The sequence below is a fragment of the Panthera pardus genome, unplaced genomic scaffold (assembly GCF_024362965.1).
Source record: "Panthera pardus isolate Hobbes unplaced genomic scaffold, ASM2436296v1 HiC_scaffold_13, whole genome shotgun sequence".
Lineage (NCBI taxonomy): Eukaryota > Metazoa > Chordata > Mammalia > Carnivora > Felidae > Panthera > Panthera pardus.
The window spans coordinates 30,894,142-30,919,956 of NW_026526688.1; the positions used below are offsets into that span (position 1 = coordinate 30,894,142).

The window sequence follows — 25,815 nt, forward strand, 5'->3', positions numbered from 1 at the left end:
CAGACTTTCACACTTGCTATGACCTGTGCTTGAATTCTCTGCTTCCTGATCATTGCATGTCTGGTTCCTTCTTGACATTCAGTCCTCAATTTTAATACAACCTCCTCAGCTCGGTCATTCCCAGCCAACTTTCTTTTTCTTTCTTTTTTTTTTTTTAAATGTGTATTTACTTACATTGGGGGTGGAAGGGCAGAGAGAGAGGGAGACAGAGAGAATCCCAAGCAAGCTCCCCACTGTCAGTGCAGAGCCCTGACACAGAGCTGAAACCCAAGAACTGTGTTTTCAACCTGCACCGAAATCAAGAGTCGGACACTTGACTGACTGAGCCACCCAGGCGCCCCTCACAGTCAGCGTTCTAAAATGGCCAGCCAGCCTCTCACCATGTCACCAAATTCCTGCTGTTTGTATAGCTCCATCAAAAGCATCTTGATTCTTTTCCTGCTTATTTTATTTTTTGTAATTTTTGTCTTCTTTCATTTGTATGTGGCCTTCACCTCAAACAGTTCTTGGCACAAAGTAAGGGCTCAGTTAATATTCATAAAATACATTAATGAGTGATGGACTGTTCCTAACATGAGGCTCGATAATATTCCCCAACTGTCCCCACTACTAATTCTTTGGTGAAATTCCTTGATGGTTGGCAATCAGCAGCTTGGTAATGAGCAAGGGTTTCTGTCTGATGTGGGTTTTTTTTTTTCCTGAGAAAAACACAGTGCCTCATTTCCTGGAGGGCCTGGTGATAGGGCTGATACAGGAGGCTGCCACATGGTATATTGGTATGCACCTGCCTCGAGAACAGAGCTTATATCACTCATTGGAAGAAACAGGGAAGTTATGAAAAGTGACTGGCTGCAGAGGACTTGACATTTTGCCTCAAAGCTCTAAGAGGAAAAAAAGGCAGAACTGTTGAAAAAACGCACATATTAATTGGCACATCATATACCTCCCCTAAGTAACATTAATTTGAAAGGAAGGAAAAAAATCTCCCAAGATTTTTTTTTAGAGCTGAACACCAGGTACTTTTGCTTTGTGAGGCGCAGCAGGCCAGATTCCCACTATGTGTGCCATCCAAAATCCTTGTGTGTGGTGCATCCATACTAATACCTCAAGGTTAAGCTAACAGCCACAGCAGAAGAGATAAACAAGCATGTTTCTTATTTACAGCTATGTTTACACTTTTAGCTTCCAGGCAACTTAATTATTTGATTTTAATGCACACGTCCCTGTTAGGAGTTATCAGCACCTGACAAAACGGACTCAGCCTAATGTCCTGGTTTTAAAGTACAGCATGTCAAGCAAAAAGAACGATACAAATATTTCAGTCTGTTTTCTTTAAACATATGAGAACAAGGTTCCAGAGAGCTTACATCACTTCTCCGAAGTTCTGTTAAGTCCACAGCTGAGACAAAGTAGAACACATGTTATAGAAATGTAAACACACTTTAACTTACCCCTTAACATATGAAAAGTGAAGCCCTAAATTCAAGCCAGTAATTTTGAAATTAGGAACATTCAATTCAATTAATGGAGGGGCTTTCTCCACCTTGTGTATCAGCTCCTTTTGTGGCCTAGAGTTTGGTTTATATATATATATACACATATATATACACACACACATATATGTGTATATATATATATATATACACACACATATATATGTGTATATATCGCATATATATCGTCGCCTGCCTTTTTCTGTGAACTTGATTTTAAATTTAATAGTCACTAAATTACAATGTTAGCTAAGCTGTTTTTTTCTCCTATGACTTAGTTTTCAATCTGAGAAAGAGTTGATGATGACTGTAAAACATTTAACAGACATAAGATCACACGCAGTGATATTTTAATGCAAAGCTTTTCCAGGGACTGGCAAAAGTTACAAACGGTAAACTATTCCAATGGCTTAAATAACTTCCACCCATGTTTCTTGTAGCCCAGCTCTCTAAGGAACACTGACATTATGTACCAAAACTATGAGCTATCAAGATGATATAAAAAATGCCAAGTTGCTTTACGCAGAGGTATTTTAACGAGGGAGATGGCTGGAGAGATCAAAGGCTAAATATAAAGTCAATCTTTAAGTGCTATCCATACATTAAAGAACTTTAATTGCTTAGCCTACTTTTTAAAAGTTGTCAGTGTTTAACAGTAGTTTCTTTGCCCAGGAGAAAAGGAAAGGAGGGGAGAGGAAGGGATAGAAGGTGAAACAGAAGAAAAAAGTAAAAAAACAAAAAACAAAAAACCACAAAAGATTAGCTAGGCTTTTTTGTGCACCCAAGCAATTAAAGAGACATCTTAAGAGAATGCAAAATAAAGACATCGGCTCTTGAAGCTGAGGTGACCGTGATATCTGGCTTCCAGAAGCTGGACATTAATATCACCACTGTCGGTGGCAATACCAGAGTTTCTATAAGCGGGTTAGTAGCAATTGTCCTGCTGTAAGCAGCAGCCTGGAGCTTGTCTTGCAGCCCCATCTGCACAGCAAGCACGATACTTTTACCTTAGATTGTATCGTTCTTTGGGTGGCCTTGGGACATTGATAAAAATCAGAGGGATGGAAGTGCCTCTCACACACAGGCACCTCACCTTTCACCCCTGCCACTGCTGTGTCAGTACACGTGTACCCCTTACATACTTTTCAGAATGGAGAGACAATTAGTGCAGAAGCCAACGAGATGAAGACACGCTCTTCTCTTATTAGAACTGGAAAGGATTTAAGAAATCAAGACTGCAATCAGAAGGTCACACAAGGAGCTGAACAAAATGTTGATAATTATTGAATCTGGGTGACTGAGAGGCGGAGGTTTTACGACGGCATTCTCACTAACTTACGTAGATTTGAAAACGTTCGTGATGAAAAATGAAGGAGAGAGAAGGAGGTGGAAAAGGTGACGGAGGGAAGGAAGGAGGAGGAAGGGCAGGAAGGAAGAAGGGCCTCAAGTCCCATGGAAGAGAAACTCTGCTAGTTTCCCCCTAAACCAAAGGTAAAGAATGACCATGGCAGAGGACTTCATGCTTCACACTCTGCATTTATATGCCTGAGTAAGCCAAGACTCGCCTTCTGACCCTACCTTTCACCCACGTCTCTCTCTTCTGCAGAAATTGTCCCACCAATGACCTCAGCTCTTGGGAACCAAGGAGCCCTTTCAGACAGGTTTGGCAATGAGGGTCTGGATCTATCCAAAGGTAGACAATCAGCTGTGAAGTCAGAACGCCCCATGCTTCGGTCCTCCGTCGATCTTCCCTGCGCCACTAGAAAGAAAAACCCAGCACGTCTGCTTCCCACCTACACAGCTTCATCACAGACAAGTAGATGGGGGCTTATTTTATGGGTTCTATTTGCAATCATTGTATAGACGCTTTTATATTTTGAAAATTCTTCACTACTCAGCAGGTCCAGAAGTGCATGTCAGCTCTTCATATGCCAAATGAATAACCTGCCTCTTCGGGTGCCAAGTTCAGAAAGTATTTAGAAGGAAAATTAAGGGAGCTTGACTTAATGAGTAGGGGAGTTAGCTCTTCATGACAAATGGAAATTAGTAGACCGACCTACTCATATTCCACCCCACGTGTTGTTTTCCTCTCTGCCACTAAGCACTTCTCTGGCCATACATAGGCTGGAAAACTACTGGGAATGTTGATGAGGTCCCTGGGAAGTAATTTTATATAAGGTCCAATCAACTCACCAGAAGGTTCCTAAGGACCTGCTACGTGCCACGAACTATGCTATGTGCTGGAAATAAGATATAAACGATGCCAAGAAGGTCAAAGTCAAGTGGATACGATTAAGAAAGGAATCACCAATGAAAATACACTGATACATGTATTCCTAGGTGTTTACACAGAGAAATCACATGAAGACAGAAAAGGCTAAGGACATGGCATTATGAATTGAGGGACGATGGGCGGGGGGGGGGGGGGGGGGTTGGGCACCCGCTGATAGTGTGGAAAGGGAGAGCACTGCAGGAAGAAGGAACAGAATGTACCAAGTCTCAGACCACCTGCAGTGTGGAGCATGCACACGCAACTCACTGGGGGAAACAGTCTTTGAGCAAACATTATTATGTACCTTCTGTATTCATAAGCTAGGTGCGAGGGGCAGATATCAATAGGAATTGACAGTGGTCCCTTCAATGTCTGCTCGGGACTGCCGGTGAGGGTCTCTCCTGGACTCAGGCTGGGGGACAGGAGGCAGAAAGGGCTCTTCTCAGGCTCTGGGCAAGAGTATCTCACACTCAGGGAAATTAAAGCTCCTCAGGGTGGGGATTTAGGAGCAGAAGGAACAAATAAAGGCAAGATAAGCCTTAGGAAAAATTGCAGCAAAGTCTAGCTCTGGCGGCCCTTTCTTTGTCCATTTCTTTGGATCCTCCTAGATCCCTTCTTTCCTCAAACCCGCTTCTTGACCACCCTCCCCCCCGCCCCCACAAACACACACACTCACCAAAGACCTCGTGGACAACTTTAGTCCTAGATTGCCTTTCCCAGAAATGACCCTTACTCCAGAACTCAGTCCTTTCTCCCCAAAGTGTGCCGTCCCTTCAACTCCAGGGACCTCAATCTCATGCTAAAAGGAAAATGAGCAAAGTGAATAGTAGGATATGAATGATTAAGATCCTCTCAAATCTCTCTGGGGACTAGTCTTTTCCTGTTTAAATAGCACTGTTTAACTCAAATTATACGTGGTATTTCAGGCAGTGTGGAAGGGGTGTTCTAGGGAGGGACTTGTTTCCGTGGTCCTTGGAGCCCACACTGCCCACTCCAAGCTCCAAGTGTAAACTTGGCCCCGGGGGAAAGAAAGAAAAAGAGGAAACAGCTCTCCCACCTGAGCGAGGAGTCAGCCTCTCTATTCTCTGTCCTGGATCTATTCCGCCAGTTTATGAGGAGCCCGGGGCTGCCCTGGGCTAAGCTGTGTCTCTCCGTGAAGGCCGAGAGCCTGTGCAAGACGGGAGAGAGCCGCCGGCAGCAAGGGAAACACGGCTCTGGGACCCGGGTCTGCCCCGACCAGTTCTCGGCCCCTGCAGCCCAGACATTCAGCCAGGCACTCACATAAGCCCAGTGCCTTCCATAAGGGGCTTCGTAACCGCCCCCCTCCATTCCCCGCTCCTAATCCTCACTTAATCACCTAGTTCCTTCCCCAGGTGACCATGTGTTCCACATGTTCAGGGGAACCTGATCCAAACTCTGGCATCCCCTCTGCTGCCCACCGGGCACAGCCCCTGCCCTCTTGTGATTCTTTTTTTTTTTGTTTTTAATGTTTATTTATTTTTAAGAGAGAGAGAGAGCACAAGCAGAGGAGGGGCAGGGAGAGAGGGAGACTGAGGATCCGAAGCAGGCTGTGTGCTGTGAGCGCAGCCCGAAGCGGGACTCGAACCCACAAACCGTGAGATCACGACCTGAGCTGAAATCAAGAGTCTGACGCCTAACCGACCGAGCCACCCAGGCACCCCCGTCTCTGTGATTCTTGTAGACATTTGATCAGGACCTCCTGGCACGCCTTGGATCCTCAGGCCCCTGTCGGTGCTGCACGGAACCCTGTCTCTTCTGGGATGCAGCCCTAACAAAGCCATCTCTGGCTCAAATCCACCCCAGCTGGGCCTCCCCTGAGCAGAGAAGTTTTCTTTTGGAAACTGCATTGCCAGGTTTTCCTCGGAGCCGGGGGTTCAACATCCACTGATGAGGCTGGCCTGGATCCTCGGTGGCTGTTCCGTGGCTCCCGCCGCCTGGGTGAGGCATCGCTGGGGTCGGGCTCCAGCAGCTGGGTGTGGAATCACCCCCAGCCTCACCACCACAAGAGGCAGCTGTGACCAAAAAGCCTGCCAAACTGGAGGGATCGGGAGTCTGGAATGTTTTCACCTCTTTGTTTCTCTAGTTTCAGGAAAAGAGACAAAAGTAATCTCGAGGGGGGAAGGGAATCTTATCGGCTGGAGAGAACTCAAGGAAACCTCAGCTGTTTCGCAGGCTCACTCGTTTATTTGCTATGCAGTCACCCTGATAGCCCCCACTGGGCTCCCTTCCCTTCCCTGTAAACAACTGGCTCTAATTAAACTCGTTCTCTTGGATGAAGGTATATAACCTTGGAGAGTCCATAAAAAATGTCTTCACTCTTAAGACTTCAAAAAGCGCGTGGTCCCTTTGTCAGGCCCTAGACAAGGTTAATTTATGTCGTCGCTATCTTACTCTGAAGGACTCTAGTTACTTCACATCTGTTCTCTGTCTAATCTTTGTAGGAACATTGCGGTGGTCTTGGCAGCTCGATGCATCCAGTGGTCTCTTAACCGTTTCCTGCCCAAAATGTCCAGGCGTTCAGATTTGATTTTCTCTCCCCCCTTGCCCCCATAAAAGCTTTCAATTTCCTCTCAGCCGGTGTCCTGACTGCTTCGTGTTCTCTGACTCCAGCACGGAGGGACTGTCCTGCTCCCCAGACTGGCTGACTTCAAGTACAGACTGGGAAGCCCCGCAGGAGGAGAAGGCAATCCATATTTCATTTTCAAAATGGAGAGAAAAGATGACATGAGACGGGAAATTATGCAAGAAAACATGGATGGTAGAGAAGACTGTTTTTCAATCTGTGGTTGCAATTAGAATTTTTTTTAGAATTGTTTTAAATTAATTAGAATAAAAATGTCAGAGTATATTACATTAAGGCATTCTTTGGTAAAAACATTTGCTTTAGGGGTGTGTGTGTGTGTGTGTGTGTGTGTGTGTGTATGTGTTCTGGGTCGGAATTCAAAATTCACTCCTTCCTGTGGGTGCCTGGGTGGCTCAGTCAGTTAAGCATCCGACTTCGGCTCACGTCATGATCTCATGGTTCGTGAGTTCGAGCCCCATGTCAGCCTCTGTGCTGACAGCTCGGAGCCTGGAGCCTGCTTCAGATTCTGTCTCCCTCTCTCTCTGCCCTTCCCCCGCTCACGCTCTGTCTCTGCCTCTGTCTCTGTCTCTCTCTCCCTCAAATATAAATAAACATTAAAAAAAATTAAATTCACTCCTTCCTATAAGTTGTAGTCAAAATAGTTTGAAAGGCTGGTGTGGCACCTTTGGAGCTGTCTTAGCTCTACATTACTGTCCTCCACCAAGGTGACTATGAACCAATCCGTTATCTTCTCCAAGTCTTTTTTCTCCTCTTCAAATGGGGAATAACAGTAGGCACCCTACTGACCTCACAGGGTGGTTGAGAGGCCCTCATAAAATAAAATGTTATGAGCTCTGGACCAAAGTTCTATGCCACTCAAAATCTGCTCCACAGACTAGAAGGGGCTCCCAGAAAGATTCTAGGTATGGTACTGGGGCTTGGGCTTGGCTTCGGTGCCTCACACATTGCTTAATTTATTCAAAGTATTTATGGGATGCTTGCAGTGCATTGAGGACTATTTTAAACTTTTCTGTTTTTTTTTTTTTTTTAGAGACAGTAAGAGAGCGTGCATGTGAGCAGGGGAGGGGCAGAAGCAGAGAGAGAGAAAGAGAGAGTCTCAAGCAGGCTCCGTGCCCAGCACAGAGCCCAGTGCAGGGCTCTCTCATGACTGTGAGATCATGACCTGAGCCAAAATCAAGAGTCAAAGGCTTAACCAGCTGAGCCAGCCAGGCACCCTGGGAACTATTTTAGTGTCAGGGGATAAACAGACCAAGTCTTTGCCTTCACAGGCTTGTGTTCTAGGGTGGGTTGAGCCAAATAAAAATAACAATAATAATAAAGAAAGAAAGAAGAAGAGATAAAAAGATAGTGTATGATTTGATGTTAAATTGTGTGGGGAAAAGCAAAATGGTCTACTAGTAGGCCAGTGCATCTGTTACTAAGATTATCTAAGACCCACTGCAAGTTTTTTTAGCAAGTTTTGGTGGCCAAAAATGTTGGCAAATCTCCGTGCAGTGGTGTTACTTTGAAGAAATGTGCTATGTAAGGCACCCAAAGACCCTTTTGTGAATGATACCTTCTCATGCTCTCCCCTGAGAGCTTTCTGGGGTGAACAACCTGGGGCATCTCTCAGTTACATCACCATCAGTTTTAATAAAACTAGGCTCTAAAGTAACAGGAAGGTCTTCATGTCTAGAAGAGAAGTAAACACATGGAATTTGTTATCTGAACTAGTTGTAAAGCCAAAACATGGACAGGTTCAAGACAGGTTTCGATAAATACCTGGGCAGTAAATGCTTAATGGCATTCAACATTTTCGAAAGACCTTGTGCTAAGGAATCCTAAGAGCCTGTGGGTGCTCTTGGCTCCTTTGTGCCCAGCCATGTATTTACTAATCATTATCATCAATACCGGGTTAACTACTGCCTTATGACTTAAGTCCCAGGCCTCAAGCTTTTATGATAATTTTTAGCAGCAAGGGCCAAATCAGCAGACCACAGATGTTGAGCATTGACTGTGAAGCAGTAAAACAGCCAGGGGACTGGGGCTGAGAAACCTGGATGTTCTTTCTAGCTTCCAGTTTTAACAAGTCAGTTCATATTTCTGAGATTCATGTTCTCCTTTGCACAAATATTTAGTCTTGATGAACTTTGAGGCCCCACTCAGTGTAGGAAAAACAAAACTAAAAAAAAAAATCCCAACGTGAGACTGTCATGAGATCCTATCCTTATCTGGGGAGAAACCAACATGCTGTGGCCATGATGCTTTTATGAGGTAATGATATGCTTGTGAATAAGCCATGCTCAAAGATCTGACCCTCACTCTTACACACTCAATGTCTTGAATTTGTCAGCACGATGGCAAGTGAAACTGCTTCTCAAAGGGAGTGCGTACACATTAACCCAAGTAGCCAAAATTTATATGTAAGCGAGAAATTCAAATTTTTACTAAACAAACAAACGAAACAAAGCATTTCTTTTTCTGGTCCTATGGTCTAGAGCAAGGTCAATAAGCAATGACTTGTGGGCCAGCTCTGACACCTGTTTTTGTAAGTAAAGGCTGTATTGGAGTACAGCCACGGCCATTGGTTTTCACATCGTCTGTGGTTGCTTTTGCACCACAGCAGCAGAACGGTGTAGTTGTAACAGAGACGCTATGGCCTGCAAAGCCTCAAGTATCTGCAATCTCGCCGCTTACAGAAAAAGTTTACCAAACCCTGGATGCGGATATTTTTGTCAATACAACTAATACATTCTCTCCTTAAAGAACTAAACTAAACCGCAGTGAGAAGTTGGCTTAGTGAGCACAAGCACAGAATAAGTGGACTTCCTTGCGTGATATTAAGGAGCAAATTGTCAGCTAAGAAAGAATAAGGCACAGTTACCTACTACAGGGAGCATCTGGCCAAGGGAACCATAATAATAAAAACCACTGGACAAGTTTGTCCTTTGGGCTATGTTTGAATGGACACTGCCCATATTTGCCTCTTTCTGTCTTTTGTTATTGTGCCTCCATTGCTGAAGCATCCCCATCAGACCCATATTTTATGTAGCATGGACAAAATGGGCTGTATTTTCTCCCTCAGTGGGCCCAACTGCACACAGTGACACATCTGAATGAAACCCAGACATGGCTCCAAAGCCATGGAGTGTAATATAGATACGACCTCAAGGTGCTCTCGAATGGTGGTAAAGGGTGGCTACTCTTGGCAACATGGCAAACGTCTGAAAATCATCTTTAGATCTCTCACCAATGGTACACTTCAAAATCGTTCTCCTTCTTTAAAATTCTACTGTATGTATGTGGTTTCCATCTTAGAGGTCTCCTCATCACACGGACAGGCTGCCTTTCTCATTTTGCATTTTATTTCTCTGTATATTGTCACGCCTTTTCTTATATACATTAACTTAGTTTCCTCTAGCTATGTTCTTCGTGGCTCACCAATATTCCATGGTGAAGCAAGAAGAGAAAAGAAAAGAAGAAAAGGGAGAGAAGGAGGGAGGTGTGGAAGGAGAAAAGAAACAGAAGAAATGTCCTAATTTCTAAGCCTTATCCCTGCCATATTTCAATACGTAAATTGTTATGTGTCAAATTGTACCTTCCTCAAAAAAAGGTATGTTGAAGTCCTAATTACCAGTGTCTGGGAATGTCACCTTATTTCAAAACAGAGTGGTTGTGAACATAATTAGTGAAGATGAGGTCATACTGGAGTTAGGTGGGCCCCTAATCCAATATGGCCAGCATCCTTATAAGAAGAGGAGAGACAGGCAAGGTGAGTGTTGTGTGATGACAGAGGCAGAGCCTGGGGGGTGCAGCTACAATGCAACCAATGCCAAAGATTGTTGGCAAACACCAGAAGCTAGAGAGAGCCAAGGAAGGACTCCCCTACAGGTTTCAGAGCTGGCGTGGCTCTACTGAAATCTTGATTTTACACTTCTGGCTTCCAAGGCTATAAGAGAACACATATCCATTGTTTTCAGCCATCTGGTTTGTGGTATTTTGTTACAGCAGCCCCAGCAAACTAATACATAGATATGTTGAATCAAGTTTTGTAGTCAGTGAAAGACTGAGCACCTCTAATAAATTTCAGGGCACTGATTTTATAGCTGAACCCATTTCTCTTTTTCCAGTTGTGTAGAGCTCCTCAGGTTTGGCCCCGTTTATTACACGTGGGAGGGCAGACATTTTGCTGTAAGAATCATTTATCTCCTGTCTTCCTCAACAAATGTTTTTAGAAAACTTTTGCACAAACACTGTGTCTTTTGCAAAAGTACATTTACTAAAAAGATGAGGGCAAGTACCTTAGACATTTCTAACACACACAGAGTTCTCTCTTCCATGGGCGTGCAGTGGGTTGAGAGACTAAAACATTTGCCCTTCCCCCAAGGCTCTTCTTTTCTATGACTGTGATTTACTGCACTCCCCATTAATCTTAGTGTCTGAAACCAGCCCAAATGCTCCTCCTCCAAATCAGACACAACCCACGGAGATCAACATCCTGTACAAACCATGGCAACTCATGCAGGTTCTGTCTCAGTCACTGGTAAATAGCAGTGCTGATGATGACAGGACTCTTTGGCTTTTCAAGCCATAAACTTAGCTCAAGAATTTTGATTCATAGCTGGATACAAAATACTGTGTGAACGTTGATTAGCAGGTGGTCCCATCAGGTAGATGAATTGCTTACACTTTCTCCATAGTTATTCACAGTTCATTTTCCCTTCAGAATTTTTTGGTAAAAGCTTGGAGCTCTAACGTGTTTGGGTTTTAGATTCTGGAAGGAATGCAGTGGAATTTTTTGGCACTCTCTCTTGAGTGATTTATGTACTGCTCCCATTGGATAATTTGTTTTACGCATGTGTGACAGGGCTGGTGCTGGACTTCTGCTTTGGAAACGTTTGTTTCAAATTTGCATGTGGCGGCCTTTCTGGACCTTGCAGCTTTACATGTGCATGAAGAAATCCTTCCCCGGGAGACATTTACACTGCGTCCTGAGGGAAAATATCCTGAGATCTTTCTGCTTTTTTCAGTGGGACGAATCACTAAGAAGCAAGGAGTAGAAACATTGATTTTAAGATTGGCAGGGAAAATACCCAGCTAAAATAACTTGGAAATATGTTGGAATTTCTTTCGGGAACATGATGTATAGAGGAGCGATAATTAAAACAAGAGTCCCTGCGGCCTGCAGTAAGCAGCAAAGCAGCAAGCTCTGCTAAGGCGTCTGGTTAGAGTCTCTCTTTGATGATGGTAGACGACTAGTGACTCTTCCACTTCTGAGAAGGAGCATTGCCCTCGTTAAGCACAACAGGGATGGCAAACAAATCATCTCAATCACCCTGAAGGTAGTAGTGTTGAAGTCTCAGCCCTCTTGAAATAACTCCTGTCAGGCCATCCTCTAGGACAGTGGCAAACTAGCTAGATTCATAAAGAAAAGCATCCCTCACAATGTCCTAGAACTGAGAATAGGAAGATGGTAGAGATATTTTGCTGGGACGTAGACAAGCTATTGCCTCTATTCCATGTGCCAGCCCTGTCAGTGAATAAGATGATGTAGTCTCAATCTTTCATCATGAGTTGGGAACCAGGCAGGGTGAAGGGTCAAGGTTACCTCGCAATATTCAGAATACTGGTGCTTACAGGAGTCACGTCTGGCAGCATGGTTTGTCAGCAGGAACCTTGGATTCACACAGAAGAATGAGCCTGACTCATTGATATCTTTCTTAATTAGGGTAACAAATGATTTTGTAGTGGTCAGTCACCATGCTTGGTGCCATGAAAGAGAAAAAATACCCAGATCCACCTTAATAAAGGCAAAGATTAATCTGGGCGTTCTGCAAAAGGGCATGTGTCAATTAAGGTACATGAGGCAGACAGATGATGCATTAAAAAGAGTCTGACCAAAGAGTTTAATGAAGAAACAAGGCCAAGGGAGCCATCAGGGGATGTTGAAACGCTAGGGGAAAGTGCCAGCATAAACCTGTCACCACTTGAGCCTGAAAAGACACAGGGAAGGAGCGGCATTGCTGGAGCCTAGAGAGTTAAAGCAATGGAGTAATGGAATGGGCACAAGTCTTTTTCCCACAGACAGTGAAGGCACTGCCAGACTGCTGTAGATTGGGAGAAGTGTTCTGCAGGTGCCATTTGTTAGCCCAAACTCAGGGAAGCCCTGGGCCAGGGTGCCCTAGAGATGCCATCTGTAGCAGGCACGCTCCTTAGGCAGAGAGCAGAACAGAGAAGAGTAGGTTTGGATCTGGGCATGAGGAGGAGACAAACAAAAAGTAATTTTTGGCACGGGCACCTAAAAATGAAATAAGCCTCTCTTTTGTATAAGGTTGTAACCAAAGCTTATCGAGGGGTGAATCACTTTTGTTCTGTATAGGGTCACTTATGTGATTCCCTCCCTTCACCACCCCTCCCCCATCACATATGCTACTCTATTATCTTTGTAAATGTGGGGCAAATAGGATTTTTTTTTTTTTTTTTTTTTGCTAGGAAGAGGGGAGAATGATATGGAAACTTACTGTTGCCAGAAATATCTTGACACAAAATAAACCTTGGTAGGAGAATGTTGGTTTCCAGAGAGGACATGGACAAAAGGACTGGATGCCTCCCAAAGGGGAGCTAACCAAGAGGACAGGAGGTAACTGGGCTGGTGACAAAGGCTGAAAACAGTACTTCCTGGAGGTTTCTCTACAAGAGCTGATTTCTGTACCATGAGTAGCTGATATAGAAGACTTTCCAGATCTAGCTGATTAGAGCCAACAATATGCTTGACGAACAATGGCTGGGTGTGGGAATGTGAATCAGAAAGAGTCTTGCTCTTGGCACCTAATGCAAGTCCCTGCTGGGACCTAGACTAGCAAGGGTATCCCATCGACAATGGACAAACACTCATCAAACTGGCATAACCTGTCTCCAGCTACAAGCACAAGTGGAATCAAGAAATAACAGCCATTGTGAGCTGACCAGAATCTGGTTCTCCCTCCACTACATGTGCACCCAAAGCTGGAGAAGAGACCCATTGTCTCAGCTCTAAAAAGCCTACAAGATTTACACAGAGAAGAACACAAGAAAGTCAACAAAATGTGTATCGGGTGCCAGAGGATTTGGAGGTGGGAGAGTGTTGTGGATGGTCACGGAAGACTCACGGAGGTTGGGACTGGAGCTGAGCCCAACAGGATGAAGGCTCTTCAGGGAGGTAGAGGAAAATGTTAGGAGAAAGTCACATTCCAAGCAAAGGTTCCCTCAGTGGGAATGCATAAGACATGCTGGGAAGATGGTGAGTAACTCATCTGTCTGGAGAAGAGTGCGCTGAGCACGCTTGAGCTGGAAGAGGTGATGAAAGCAGTATTTAAAGAAAATCATTCTGGCCATAGGGTGCCAGATGGATTGCACTGGGGAGCAACTGGAGGTATGGAGACAAGTTAGGAAAACTATTCTAGTTAGGAAATAGTTCAGGCATGAAGTGATAGGGGCTCAGGCTACAGTTATGACAGTGGGAATGGCAGGACAGGGCAGACTCAAGAGGCATTAGTCAGGGATGATTAACAGGCCTTGGTGACTAACTGAAAGTAGAGGGGGGAGCTGAGGAGAGGAGGAACCAATGATGAACATGAGGTCTGCAGCCTTAGTGACTCAGAAAACGATGGTGTTATAAAGAGATATGGCAAAATAGCTAGGAGTGGGGCACAAGGCTAATAATTCAATGAAATAGCTATAATGAACTTAAGGTTTTAGTAAATTGTTTGGGATGATATTCATTGGAGATATTCTTCTGCAGAAAACACTTCACATAGGCTCAAGAGCTCATGAAATGTCACTATTGCCCACCATTTTCCCAAATCTAAAACCCAAGAATCATCTTCATCAATTCTTTTTCCATTATTCCCCAAATCAGTCTTCAAATTCTGTTAATTTTACTTTTATTATCTCTCAAATCTGCCTACTTTCTCCAATCCCATACTCTTTACCTCAGTTTAGACCACAATCATTTTTCACCTAGATTTTGCCAATTATTTCCCAAACCGCGTCCTGTCCCTCCAGTCACTTTCCACAAAGAAGCCAGAATGTTCTTTCTAAATAAAAAATCTGATCCTGCCACCTGCTGATGACACACCTCTGGTGGTTCCCTTGGGAGAGAGCCTTCAAAAAACAATAATCTTACAGCTGGCACCTATTTCATTCCTTGCCCTCATCTCTCATCATCTCATGTCTCACATTCTATGTCCCAACCATATTGAGTTACTTACATTTCTTGAATGTGCCATGCTCTCTCTCACTTCCAACCTTGCACATGATGGCCCCCTCTGTTTAAAATATCTTGCTTCTTTCACATTGCATCCTTCTTGACATTACATGTCAAAATATCCCCACTTCAGGTAGCCTTTGCTGACTTCATAAGGCCGATCTAGGTAACTCTTTTTTGTTTCCTCAAAATTTTATTCATCCCTCTATCACAGCTTATATTACTGTGTAGAGTTCATTCCTTATTTACTTATCTGACTCCCATTCTAGATCTATGTGCCTACCTACAAGAAAACATTTGTTTAATGAATGAATAAATAAAGCAAAAGAAACATGGTTCTGTTGGTATTTAAATCAATTCAACAAACTGGCATGAAGTACCTACTATTTGCCATGTGCTATGCTGGAGGTTGAAAATACAATGGAGAATACACTTCTCCAAACAAGAAATGCACAATCTACTATTTTAGAGTCAGTGATAAGTTAGAAAATACATTGCACAACGAGTGTTTACTAATACTGAAATCAAACACTGAAATGGAAAAAGCCCATACTTTAAACTCAGGCTGAGGTTCAAATTTGTTCTCCAATTTTCATATGGCCTTGAACAAAATGCTAGCCTGTTAAGCCCCAGTCCTTTTATCTATAATGAGGCTATAAATCCTATTTTAGATCTTATTGTGATTAAATAGCAACTCCTGGGGCACCTGGATGGCTCAGTCAGTTGAGTGTGGGACTCTTGATTTTGGCTCAGGTCATGATCCCAAGGTGGCTGGATCGAGCCCTGTGTCAGGCTCTATGCTGAGCATGGAGCTTGCTTGGGATATTCTCTCTCTCTCTCTCTCTCTCTCTCTCTCTCTCTCTCCCTTCCTCCCTCTGCCCCTCTCCCCCACTTGCCCTCTCTGTCTCTAAAATAAAAAATATTTAAAAATTTTTTAAAATGTTTAAATAACAACTTCTGGGCATCATACAGTAGATGTCCAATAAATGTTACTCCCTGCCCGTTCTATGTATTACTATTGTATTTGTGCTTTCATGCATTTGAAACTTAAGGCATCTTTGGATATATCTTATTAAAATATAATAATGAGCAAGGTGTGGGGATTTTAGGCAGAATTTAATCCCTGAAAGGGGTTCAGATTTTTCCTGAGGACTTTTGTTAGGAAAGAAGGAAAAGGTCTCTGAGATAGGGGGTAACACTGTTGGAGAAGAGAGAAGGGTCCAGAAATTGAGACAAGGATACTGAGACTGTTTCTCCAGCTTTGCAATGGACATGCAGAGGAAGGAGAACTGGGGTTTGACCAGCATGACATTGGCCTACCCACTTGAAAACCACTTGTAGCTCAAAAGTCTACAATGTTTTCCAGCCAATACTGTTCCATTCACAGCTCCAACACGTTTTCTCCTTCCACCCAGTTCAAAAGGACATCAGTGTGACTCTCTCCATCAGTCACAGCAACAGCAGAACAAGGGCTGAAGTTGCAGCCTTGCCTCCAGCCAACTATCTACCTTCACAGTATCTTTTTTTTTTCTTTTTTTCATCCATCAGCTAGTTTTCTGCCACTCAATGATCGGCAATTTGAGATCTGGGCTAAATTGCACCAGGACAGGGTTTTAACGTAGTGTTGGATTGTATCCTATGAGTGACCCTAGTAAAAGTTGGCTACAAAATAATAAAATGACAATGGGGGGAAAAACAGATGAAACCAAAATTACAGCAAAAGTAAATGAAGACAGAAAGGAAGAATGTTGGACTGTATTTGTAGATGACATGAAAATCCCAAAGAAACTATATAACAGCTAGTAGAATTAATATGTAAATTTAGCAAGTATACAAACTCGAAGTATACAAAATTAATACCCAAAACTTAATTGTCTTCTATATGCTAGAAGTAAATAATTGGCAAGTTAAATTTAAAAAAATTCTACTTGTAAGAGTACCTAAAAACAATAACAAAAAAATACTTAAGAATATATTTAACAAAAGACATGAGAGCTCCTCATTGAAAACTATAAAATATTGCTGAAAGAAATTAAGGAAGGATCACAAAAGTGGAGAAATAAACCATGTTTGTAAATTTATTGGAAGATTCCAATTCATGGTTTGTTGGAATTCATAAGTTCATTGAAAGATTCCATTATTAAAATATCAATTCTACCGAAATCGATTTATAGATTCAAAGCAATCCCCATCAAAATTCCATCAGGCATTTTCACTGAAAATGACAAGCTGGTTCTAAATTTTATTGGGAAATCTGATGGCTCTAGAACAGACAAAACAATTTTGAAGAAGATGGAACTCGATAGCATAAGTAGAACTTATACCATCTACAAAAATCAAGATGGCATAATATTGACATAAGGATAAACATAAGGAGCAATGAAGTAGAATAGAGTCCACAAAAACCATGAGCTATATAAAAGAAAACATCAATAAATTAGACTTTATCGAGATAAAAATTTTGCTCTCTGAAAGACACAGCTGGGAAAATGAAAAGACAATCAAAAGAAGGGGGGAAATGTTCCCAAGGAACCTGTATTCAGAATATGTAAATAACTCTTACACCTCAATAATTAGAAGAAAAGCAACCCAATGAAAAATGGGTAAAAGATTTGAATAGACACTTCACTAATGACAGTATACAAATAGCCCAAAAAGATTTAAAACACGTTGGTCATCAGGGAAATGGAAATTAAAACTCCAGTGAGGTGCCATCAGACATCCATCAGAGTGACTAATTAAAAAGATTGACAATACCAAATGCTAGTGAGGATGTTGAGCAACCAGAACTCTTATACATCCCTGGTGGGAATGGAATATGGTTCAATAACTTGGAAAAAAGTTTGGTAATTTCTTAAAAAGTTAAACATATGACCCAGACATTCCACTCCCAAGTATTTACACAAAAGAAGTGAAAACATATGTCCACACAAAGACTTGTATGCAAATATTTATAGCAGTTTTATGCACAATAACCAAAAATTGAAACAATCCAGATGTTCACCAACAGGTGATGGATAAACAAAAAGAGATGCATTTATACAATGGGATATTAGTCAACAATAAAAAGAAACAAACTACTAATATACATAACAAAATGAATGAATGTCAAAACCATTATGTTGAGTGTATGACACCGGACCTAAGAGTATGATTCTATTTATATAAAAGCCAAAAAAAAAAAAAAAAAAAAAAAAACTGTGACAAAAAAAAATAGCGCAGTGTTGAATGGATCCAAAGGTGGAAGGGGAAGGATGGACAGAAAAGGAACAAGAAGAAATTTTGGAGGGTGATAGAAATATTCTCTACCTTGACCAGGCAGTGGCTTCACAGGTATATGCACTGGGTTGTGTGCTTTAATGAATGCAGTATTGTACATAAATGATATTTCAGTAAAGTTGATTTTATTTTATTTTTTTATTATTATTATTTTTAATTTCCTTAATGTTTATTCCTTTTTGAGCGACAGAGTGCAAGCAGGGGTGGGGCAGGGAGAGAGGGAAACACAGAATCCGAAGCAGGCTCCAGGCTCTGAGCTGTCAGTACAGAGCCCGACGCGGCCTCGAACTCACAAACTGTGAGATCGTGACCTGAGCCAAAGTCAGATGCTTAACTGACTGAGCCACCCGGGCGCCCCGGTAAAGTTGATTTTAAAACAAAGGAAGGCTAGCCCAATACCGTATCCCTTCATATAAATACATCTCCTCATGTAACTACTGAAAACTCGAATTTTCAAAATAACATCATTTCCCTCACCAGCCTCATATAACGAGGGACCTGTTCCATGTCGGTTTCCCTTCCCTTCCTCTCATAAGCCCACACTCCACTCCATGTGCCATTCTATTCATAAAATAAAAGCATGAAGGTCCCTTTCAACAAATGCAGTATCTTCAGGCTCTCCTGCAAGAACAAAACCAACACAAACAACATGTGCATGTGGTATCCTTTTCCCCAAACATCCATTTATATGGGGAGCTACATAGGGAGGCAAGTGATGTAGTTACAGGTGATAACTCATGGTTGGAAAGGCAGGAATAAAGAATGGTAGGAATGTAATCATTAATCTGTGGTCATACATAAATCAGGCCACTTCGGGGTGAAGTATTGAGGAGGAAGATAACCATTTTCAATCAGCTGAATCAACGCTCGGTTACGTGGCTTCACAGGCATCCCTCACACCCTCACATCTAGATCATCTGCTACATGGAAGGCCAGCTAAATGTTTGTTTCCTTCAGTCTAGTGAGTATTTTCTTCTGGTGGGGAATCCTTAAAGCTGCAATTATTTAGCCTGATCCATTAATTTGCTATGATCCCAAAGCTAGTCACAGTAATTCCTCCTGATCCCAAAAAGGTATGTCTAGCATCTAGAAAAGCTTTCTGGTATTGTTCACATACCCAGTCCTATTACTCTGACCAGCTGATGATTGGTATTTATGTAGGGTCTGAGCTATGCTACTTTTAAGTGTCAACAGTATTTGCTGACTCAGAGAAGCATCCCTGCAGTTGAAGTGGGGGCCTTGTTAACCCCTGTCTCCCACTGAAGCCCAGCTGGTATTGCTTCTCAGCTAGGGCATTGGAATCCTGAAATTTTGTTGAATATGATCATAACATATTTAATTCCTACCAGTTGCCCTCTGGTCAGAAAACATAATTAAGGGGTCTGCAGATGGTCTGGCAAGGTTTCCAGAAGCAGTAGAAACCAACAGCTGACTGCACAGCTATATGAAACTAAAAACTGTTTCAAGATATGTACCATATGCACACATATGAATCCCTTAGGGAACATGGTGAGCTCTTTGCATTACACGGGTATTAGATGCTATGGGAAATGACTAAGGGACAATTAGAGAAATACATTAAAAAGGAAAAGAGAGAAACACAAATCAAAATCTTAACCTAGGATAGTTAGTTCCCAGACTTAGTAGGGTATACTTTGGATAAAACAAAACAAAAACAACAAATGCAAGACAGAAAACTCAAAGAGGACTATTCAGGGAGAATGAGTAAAAATGGCGAGAGCTCTTTTCCAGAATCCCTAGGACGTATTAGATATCTTCTTTTAAATTAGAAACAGATAAAATTAGCCTTTTTACGATAGTCAATAGCCTTTATTAAAATAGGAAGTCCAGCATTATCATTTTCATTTTATGAGTTTTATAGAATTTCATATTAGAGTAGGAGCAGGGAGAATGATCCTTATACCCGTTAAAGAAATTAGTGATAAGAGGTTAGACCAGAGGAGAAATGAAGGATCAAAGAGAATCTTTGAAAAGACAGCGAAATATTTGAATACATTCATGGACTGTGACAACAACAATTGAGATGCATTGGGGTAGATGATCTTTAATGTCCCTTCACAAAGGGTTGCTTCATATGTTTTCTTGAACAGATTTAAGGTATTCTGTAAAGGATGTCAAGGAAACCTGTCTACTGGCTGTTTGGCCAAAACTTCATTTAAAAAAATTCAGAGATGAGTCCTGTACAATTTAAACTGTCTGTCTTCAGTCTCTCCAACACAGATCAAAACTGAAGATCTTCCCACTGGTTTTCTGAATATTGGGGCAAAGTAGTGTTCGGTCTGAATGCACATGGTTAGGATTTTTTAGGCTCAGCTTTCTTCCTGGGTTTACGACCCGTTAGGGAACCTCTTTAGTTGCATAAGCCAAGGTGACCCTCTAATGAACCAGGGTTTGCACAAGCCTAGTTTTCACACACTTCCAATGATCTCTGCCCTAGGGTCAGAGAAGGATTGCTCTTGTTCTGAGTTAGCCTGACACTGATAGCAGATATGGAAAGGCCTTCCCTTGGCACCCCAGGCAACGCTGGGGTTTTAGAGTACTCATTGATCATGCTCTGACCTTCTCTGAGTTCAGAAACAAATCAGTAAGAGACATGAGAGGGGTCAAGATGGGACCACTGAGAGTGGCAAAGAATGGTTCCCTTAGGTAAGGAATTGTCAGTGGAAGTTCTCCTTTGGTTCAGGTTTGATTCCAAAAGACATTTCTCTAAGTGAAAGTTAATATTAAACTAGAGTTCTGAGAGTGAACTAAAACTTTTAAACACTGTAACCTAAAGCTGTCTCTCTAGGGTAACAGAGTTGAAATCCATACCCTAGCCCAAGATCTTTGACTTAAACCATTTTAAAGGACCAACATCACACTTTTTAATACTCCCTGTTATCATTAGTTCCACTCAAAATCACATTTCCTACAGGTTCTTTGCACATTGTTAAATATTCAAAAAAATATAGACACGTTTTTCTTTTTTCAAAGTTGCATTTTATTATTACTTTTTTATTTTAGAGAGAGAATGTGCACATGAGTGGAGGAGAGGAGCAGAGGGAGAAGGGGGGAGTGGAGAGAGAGAATTGTAAGCAGGCTCCAGACTCAATGCAGAGTCTGACACAGAACTCAATCCCACCACCCTGGGATCATGACCTGAGCCAAAATCAAGAGTCCAACGCTAAACTGACTAAGCTACTCAGGCTCCCCAATGTGATTTTCTTAAGTGAGCACATTTTTCAAGGGTCTTGGGTCTCACTTCAGGTTATATAATAAGTGGGTGTGGAGCAGAAGAATGACATAGCATTCATAGGTCACTTTAAAGAATGAATGCCATAGAGTTTGTTCCCACCTTTTTTTCTTGAATTTTGGTATCTGGCTCTTTTTTGCAGTGACACTTCCAATCTTGTGTCTCAAGTTACAGTTCTATTTCTGCTCCTATGTCAGTATCTGACACATAAATGGTACTCAGTAAAGGATGGCTGAATAAATTATTATTGAACAAATGATTATTGAATAAATGAGTTTCCAACCCTAAAACAACAAATTAAATACTTTCTTTTTAAATTTATTTTATTTTATTTTATTTTTGTAATTTACATCCAAATTAGTTAGCATATAGTGCAACAACAATTTCAGGAGTAGATTCCTTAATGCCCCTTACCCATTTGGCCCACCCCACTCCCACAACCTCTCCAGTAACCTTCTGTTTGTTCTCCATGTTTAAGAGTCTCTTCTGTTTTGTCCCCCTCCCTGTTTTTATATTATTTTTGTTTCCCTTCCCTTATGTTGATCTGTTTTGTCTCTTAAAGTCCTCATATGAGTGAAGTCATATGATATTTGTCTTTCTCTGACTAATTTCGCTTAGCATAATACCCTCTAGTTCCATCCACATAGTTGCAAATGGCAAGATTTCATTCTTTTTGATTGCCAAGTAATACTCCATTGTGTGTGTGTGTGTGTGTGTGTGTGTGTGTATGTGTGTATATATACACACACATATACACACCACATCTTCTTTATCCATTCATCCATCAGTGGACATTTGGGCTCTTTCCATATTTTGGCTGTTGTCGATAGTGCTGCTATAAACATGGGGGTGCATGTGTCCCTTTGAAACAGCACACCTGTATCCCTTGGATAAATGCCTAGTAGTGCAATTGCTGGGTCGTAGGGTAGTTCTATTTTTAGTTTTTGAGGAACCTCCATTCTGTTTTCCAGAGTGACTGCACCAGCTTGCATTCCCACAAATTAAATACTTAGTATGTCCAAGTTACTGTGAAATAGAAAGATGAAAACCCTCACACCTGGTAGGAGAACCTTTGGGTAGTGTTTTTTTCATTGGACTAATTTTTCACGTTTAAATGCTTTCTTTTTTCCAGAAATACCTGGACTTCGTTGTTGACTTTTCTTTAGAGTGTTCTCAGGCAGGTTTCTTCCAAAGTCCAAGCCTTTTCTCAAATAGTCACTACAAACTCTTATGCATACCTCAGAACCTTTTTAAGGAACTAGTGCACAGCTCAAGATTTGAAGACTGTTCAGTTTTACTTACTCCGTTTTACTTAGTTACTATTCAATTTTACTTAGTTACAACTCAAATTTATTTAGTTAGGTCGAGAAAGTTAAATAGCTACTTGTTCTCTCAGTAAAAATAAAACAAAAACAAAAACTCCATAGACTCCCCCCACCCCCATCTTTACTCTCAGGAAGTGATAAAGCAGTGTGAAATTAGAGAACCCATGACAAATGGGATATCAGATCAGGTAGTGCTTAACTACTAAGTACCCAGGATTTTTTTTTTTCACTGTTCTATCATATCCCCCAAAGAAGGAAGAGAACTTTGAATGCTCTTCCTGTGAATAATTAATGATTGACTTGCTATGCTTGGAATGTGTAATGGAGTGAATTCCAGAGAATGTGCCTATCCTTGGTGGTGGGCAAGAGAAAATGCACGGATCTTTCTCAAGAAAATAGCTCTGATTGGATATTTTTCTAATGATCGTGAGTACCATCATAGGTTTAAATCCTGCTCTGAAATTCAACCCAAAGTAGCAACTCTATTTTAATAGATAGGCAAAGATACAGACTAAGAAAATACTACCTTATCAAGTGTGTATTCATAAAAACAACATATCTGCCTCTGCAGGAGTAGTCTTTGGCAATAATTCTCATTCTCTCTCTGATGTTCATTAGATTATATGAACTTGGATGAATCAATAGACTGTAAAATAACTCAAAAAGCTTTCAAGATTAGATAAATTCAAAGATGTCAGACATTTAGCATTGTGTCTGGAATAGCAAAGCTGTTCCTTAATTGATGGTTTTCTTTCTTTTCTCTCTTCTCCATATGTAGCATTTTAAACATATTTGTACACCACTTGGAATTCTATATAAGCTTTGGGAAATAGACTTTAATATGGACGCTTTAGGAGCACTGTGAAAGAATTTACCCCAGTTATAAACCCCATTTACATGGTTAACAAAAGCATATCACGTTGTGTAAAAACCAGGGCCAATGTTCTTTTGTAGGTCTTGAGGCTAGTTAAGTATTCTCTGCACTGAAACACATTGCTCCGTTTCATGTGATCAGTGATCAGAGGTTACAACAAGTATGTAGAGCACTTTAAGAATCTTGAGAAGTCATGGGCACCAAAAGAAATTATTGTCTGTATTACCTTCCTTCAAATAGTGCACTTAGAATGAAAGTTACATCTGGATGGATTCCAACAAGGGGGAAAAAAACCTGTGACATGAGGATTCTGTAAACTCTTCTAGGAATTTTGTGTGTATACTAAATGGAACTTTGTGCCATATACTTGGCACGAAAAACTGAAGTGTATAATGGAAAAAAGAAAAAGGATTCTTCAGACTTTTTTTTTTCCCTGGGAAGAAAGGGACGCAATTGTGTACTTTCAAAGTTCTAATCACGCTGGTTAAATGATAACATTTTTAAAGGGCTATGTTGGGACCAATGTGGATGTCTCTGGTTTTGGTCAAGACTTATGTACAAGAGCATTTAAAAGAACTGCTTCCTAATATTGTGAAGTATTCCCCAGTCCTTCAAACCGGTCCACAAGCCAAGAATCCATCCATGTGTTGATGACATTCAAAGGAAAGGAATATCCTAGATGTGATGGTTGGGGATGACACTCAGTAGCCTCCATATTTATTTCTAACCACTTCCTTCATTACTTACTTCCTGCCTCCCACCAAGAAGAGTAAAAAGGCCTGAAATTTGCATTCCAGCCTCCCTTTGGGCTAGTGCATGGGCCTGTGACCCAATTCTGGCCAGTGATTTTGAAGAAGTACTTTGGGGGTAGAAATCACCAGGAAAGATTTTTCCTCTGGTTAAAAAGATATGTACAACACAAAACTGCTCTTTCTTTTTTACTCTGAAGGTAATTATGTGAACACATAATGGAGATATGTAATGTAATGTGAAGACATAATTACAAATGGAGATGCACCAGCCACTTTATAATCATAGAAACAAACCTGAAAGGGAAGGCCAACACACCCAGGACGACATCCCAGCAGAAGAATGACGGGAACACTGGGTCCTTGATCACCTCATTTTCGTTCTGGACCTCTTGTTAAGTAAATCCATAAATATCTTTATCACTTGTACTATTTAATTGAGGTATGCTTTACTTGTGGCCTAAAGCACAATTGATATAATAGTTCTTGCCAGAGGATGAAAAAGTATTCCAATCAAGGCTGATAAAGCTTTAAAAAAGAATAAAAGACTCTCTGTGTGATATGACTCAAAATCTACTGAAACAGATACCTCTCCCATTTTACATTCTTCATCCAAAATTCCCACTAATAGGGACTTGATGATATACATCCATTACACAAATTTTGACTTCCTTTTATGTGTAGCACTTGTCCGATAAATATAAATACTAAAACGTATTCATCATTTATCTGAAATTCAAATTTAATCGAATGTCCTGTGTTTGTATTTGTAAATCTGGCAACATGCGCCATGCCCTATGGCAGGCTCTCCATAATTCAAAGAACGCATCTCCTTCAGAGCCTTTAGCTGATTCTAATGTGTGATCTGGGTAGAAGTCCACTGCCTTAGAAACTCTCTCTTTCAACTCCACATTCTACACACCAAGAATCTGAAGCCTGAAGAGATCCTGGGATTTCCCCAAAGGCACAAAGCTGCACACAGGCACAGGTGGAAATGGGACCCACATTTCAGGATTTTTGCTAGTACCCCTTTTTTTCAGTTGCCTTTTCACTCCTGCTCCTAAAGTCTCTTGGTTTTGAAATGAACTGGGGAACTAACGAACTAACGCTGTTTGACTCAGTAGAGGGAAGGAAGCTTGTCATATAAAACGTTTAATTTCCTTTGATGAGGAAGAGGAATGCATCTTAGTCACTTTCTTACACAGAAGAGCATTTTGGATAAGAAAACAAAGAATTGTGGAGAAAGAAAATCCTGTTCAAATCCATAGAAATACTTTCTTAAAAAGAAAATTTGCCAAATATTCTTTCATATAGGTGTTATACATGTTTGCATATATATAGATATATCTCATATGTATATATACATGTCATGCATACATTTATACGTCAGATATATATACAGCTTATTACATGGAGCTCATATAGGTGATATGTAATTCAAAGTTACACCATGGCTTGCTGTATTTTGCAGCTATCACTGCAGAAATCTTCCCTCTGTTTCTTCACAGGTATCCTTGCTAATATTTTGATCAAAACTGCTAAGTCCCTAGCTTCTGTAAACAATGAGCTTTACTTGGAATTTATTTAAAGATTATCATGGTGACTTGCCCATGGAAAAGCCATTATTTATTTTTTTTTTTTCCCAATGGGCAACACAGAATTTAAAGCTCTTTGGATAAACTGCTGTGTATCACATTTCCAATTCCTAGATCTTCAGAACAGAAGGCTCAAAGTTTTGTCT

At 41.3% G+C, this 25,815-nt stretch overlaps 2 long non-coding RNA genes across 2 annotated transcripts; both read left to right on the forward strand.

The window, feature by feature from the left end:
- The first annotated feature begins 2,648 nt into the window (after positions 1 to 2,648).
- LOC128776423 (uncharacterized) lies at positions 2,649 to 6,637 on the forward strand. Its single transcript, XR_008421469.1, has 3 exons — positions 2,649 to 2,765; positions 3,100 to 3,309; positions 6,397 to 6,637. It is a non-coding gene; the product is annotated as an uncharacterized LOC128776423 (long non-coding RNA).
- Positions 6,638 to 22,709: 16,072 nt separating this feature from the next.
- Positions 22,710 to 24,503, forward strand: LOC109277287 (uncharacterized). Its single transcript, XR_002085085.2, has 2 exons — positions 22,710 to 22,877; positions 24,275 to 24,503. It is a non-coding gene; the product is annotated as an uncharacterized LOC109277287 (long non-coding RNA).
- The last annotated feature ends 1,312 nt before the right edge of the window (positions 24,504 to 25,815 follow it).